The sequence below is a fragment of the Dipodomys spectabilis genome, unplaced genomic scaffold (assembly GCF_019054845.1).
Source record: "Dipodomys spectabilis isolate Male_0828 unplaced genomic scaffold, ASM1905484v1 ptg000087l, whole genome shotgun sequence".
Classification (NCBI taxonomy): domain Eukaryota; kingdom Metazoa; phylum Chordata; class Mammalia; order Rodentia; family Heteromyidae; genus Dipodomys; species Dipodomys spectabilis.
Window position 1 is genome coordinate 130,330 of NW_024870764.1, and position 4,070 is coordinate 134,399.

The following is a 4,070-nucleotide window of genomic DNA, read 5'->3' on the forward strand; positions in this document are numbered from 1 at the left end:
CTAGCTACTCAGGAGGCTGAGAACTGAGGATCAAGGTTCAAAGCCAGCCTGGGCAGGAAAGTCTGTGAGACTCTTTTTTTTTTTTTTTTTTTTTTTGCTGGTCGTGGGGCCTGAACTGCTCTTCAGGTCAAGGCTAGTGCCACAGCACCACTTCCAGCTTTTTCTGCTTATGTGGTGCTGAGGAATTGAACCCAGGGCCTCATGCATGCAAGGCAAGCACTTTACCACTGAGCCACCTTCCCAACTCCTGTGAGAGTCTTATTTTCAATTAACTACCAGAAAATGAGAAGTGGAGCTGTGGCTCAAGTGGTAGAGCACTAGCTTTTATTTGTTTGTTTGTTGGTTGGTTGTGGGGCCTGAACTCTGGGCCTGGGTGCTGTCCCTCAGCTCTTCAGCTCAAGGCTAGCGCTCTATCACGTGAGCCATAACACCACTTCTGGCCTTTTCTGCTTATGTGGTGCTGAGGAATTGAACTCAGGGCCTCGTGCATGCAAGGCAAGCACTCTACCACTGAGCCACCTTTCCAGGCCGAGTGCTAGCTTTGAGCTGAAGAGCGCAGGGATAGCAACCAAGCCCAGAGTTCAAGCCCCAGGACCAAAAAAAAAAAAAAAAAAATAGGAGAAAATGCTCACTCTTGTAATCCTAGCTATTCAGGAGGCTTAGATCTGAGGATTGCAGTTTGAAGCCAGCAGAGAAGAAAAGTCCCTGTGAGACTCTTATCTCCAATTAACCACTCAAAAGCCAGAAGTGGCACTGTGGCTCAAAGTGGTAGAACACAGGAACAATGGGTGACGATGCTGTCAGACACCTTGTACCCATATACTGTTTTGTAAAATGGGAACTTCTTTGTACAACTAAAGATAATAATTTTAAAAATGTTTTACAAAAGTGGTAGGACACTATCCCTGAGCAAAAGAGCTTAGGAACAGTGCCCAGGCTCTGAGTTCAAGCCCCAAGAGTAGTTCTAGAGGTGGGGAAAGTATATAGAACTAGAATATGCACTACCTTCTCATTTTTTTCCTGTAAATCTAAAACTGTACTAAATAAAATTCAGGGTAAGCCAAGCTCAGAGAGAAAAACAATTCATGTTTTCTCTCATATGTGGAAGCTAGATTGAATGGGGCATGGTAAATGATTCAGGACTCTAGACATTCACACACACTGAGACTAAAGGAGAATACTCTTTGGGGAGGAACACAAAGGTGCAATGCCCTGGTGCCTGTGATCATATAGTATTTTATAGAAATGAAAAAAAAAGAATCTAGGCATCAGTGATTTATGCCTGTAATCCTAGCTACTCAGGAAGCTGAGATATGAGGATCAAAGTTTAAAGCCAGCCTCCCAGCAGAGAAATCCAAGAAACTCTCTAATTAACCAGAAAAAGGCTGGGAGAGTAGGGGTGGCTCAAGTGGTAGAGTGCCAGCCTTGAGTGAAAAAATGTGAAGTCCTGAGTTCAAACCCCACTACTAGCACAAAAGAGAGATGGTACGGGTGCTAGAGAGAAGAGAGAGAGAGAGAGAGAGAGAGAGAGAGAGAGAGAGAGAGATGCTCTTCTTACCTCAAGTGATCTGTCAGGTTCTGCTGAATAAGTGCAGAGCAGCTCTGGAGTGATTTCCTAATAGCTTTCATGGTCACCCTGGTCTCAGCTCCCCTTCCAAAGCTGGAGGAGTGTCTGCATATAGATCTGTCACCTGGAGATCCTTCACCCTCTGGTAAATTGTAAAGTTCAATGGCTCCACAGAGGTACCAAGAAATCCTAAAAGTATAATATGCATTTGACCAATCTCACTTAAACATTCACCCTACAAAGTCTGACAATCCCTATTCATAGTATTACTCAGGGTAGATTATGGAAGCAATCATTGTATTTGGAATAAAATTCATAAGCTTGGCTGGGTACTAGCGATTCACACATGTAATCCCATCTACTCGGGAATCTGAGATCAGAGAATCCAGGTGCCAAGTCAGCCCAGGCAGGAATATTAGTGAGACTCCATTAGCCAACAAAAAATAGCCAGAAGTGGAGCTGTGGCTTAAGTGGTCAAGTATCAGCCTTAAGTGAAAAAGCTTACAACACCCAGGCTGAGTTCATGTCCCAGTATTGGAATTAAAAAATCATGAGCTTGTAGTCCCTTGTATTTAGGGGCCTCCATGAGGCATTGAGGCATTTAACACCTACCCAGCCAAACTACCTCTCAATTTTACATCTGGGCTAGGATGGAGGGTACAACTGGGATAAACCAATCAACGGTGAAGCTCTATGGGTAGGCAGGGGGTAGTTTTGACCCTGGGGCCCTGACAGATGATTGTATAGACAGAAAACATGGCAATCTGAGCAGGGTACCAGTGGCTCATGCCTATGATTCTAGCTACTCAGGAAGCTGAGATCTAAGGATAACAGTTCAAAGCTAACTCAGGCAGGAACATTCCCATGAGACTCTCCAAATAAACCACTCAAAAACAACTATTGTTCTATAGGCAAAATTTTTGCCCAGGTCTAGCATGTGCATGCACACACACACAAAAAAAATAGAAAACAAAGGCACAAAGGCATATCAGGGTATCCAAAAGACCAAAAGTTGGTTCGTCGAACCACTAATAAAATTAGCACACTTCTGGGGAGACTAAACAAGGAAAAATTCAAACACCAAGACTTGCCATTAAACTGCAAGGAACCTAAACCTAACTATATCATCGGTCCCTATCTCTGACCCCTCAAAGTCTTGTTAATTTTTATTTATTTATTTGTTTATTTATTTTTTGTTGATCATGGGCCTTGAACTCTGGGCCTGGGCACTGTCCCTCAGCCCTTCAGCTCAAGAAGCCCTCTACCACTTGAGCCACAGAATCACTTCTGGCTTTCTGGTGGTTAATTGGAGATAAGTCTCCTGGACTTTCCTGAGAATGGTGATCATCAGATATCAGCCTCCTGAGTAGCTAGGATTACAGGTATGAGCCACCGGTGCCCAGCTCGTTAGATTTCTTTTTTTGTTTTGTTTTGTCAGTCATTAGGCTTGAACTCTAGGCCTGGGTGCTGTCCCTGAGCTCTTCAACTCAAGGCTAGCACTCTTCCACTTGAGCTATAGTGCCATTTCCGGTGTGTTCTGGTGGTTAATTGGAGATGAGTCTCACGGGCTTTCCTGCTCAGGCTGGCTTTGAACCGTGATCCTCAGATCTCAGCCTCCTGAGTTGATAAGACTACAGGCGTGAGCCACCAATGCCTGGCTCATTAGATTCTTTAATTCACCACAACTAACACCAAAAAAAATGTCAGTTTATGATTCCTGAAATGCACCAAAGCCATTACTTGATAAAAGCACAAAGCACAGGTCACACACTATACCCTCCTGCACATGCATTAGCTCTCAAGGCCCACAAAATGTAAGCAAACTCTGAGGGTCATTTCTGTTTCCCATCCTCACTCCTACCATTGCCTCATTTCAGGCTTCTGATTTCTCACACAGTCATAAACTCTGATAGATTTCAGTCTAGTTACACTGAACAAGTTGCCTCTACCAATTGCCAGCAACTATAGCAGTCAAGTGGTTGAAAGGCATGGTGAGGTTACCAACATGGCTGCGCCAATCATTGCCTCTGTAAGGGCCATCATCTTGACCCACATTCTGTACAGTGGGCAGTCCCACAGGGGCGGGGGCAGGAGCAAGAAAAGTGGGGAAGGAGTGTTCAGGGGTAGAAGCCTTCTGAAGACAAGCTTCCAGGGAGAGCTGGAGTTTGGAACTCAATTCTGTATGTCGGTGAATGTGTAGAATTTAGTGGAGCAAATTTTGGGGGGTGAGTGTTGGGGAGGAGGAAGACATCACAAAGGGTCAGAGTGATGCAATGCCCTCCTCGGGGATACCACTGAGACGAGGCGGCAATGCAGGTCAATGCTGGATGATAGCATTGGAGAAGAGAGGGGAAGGTATATCAATAATAAGGAATATTAATAATATGACAGAATTACTATGAAGGAACCTTGAACACACACCTACCATCGCCATAATCTCAATCAAAGGATAGCTGCTAGAAATAATAATAACAATAGCCTCTGATATGGACAACTAATCAGC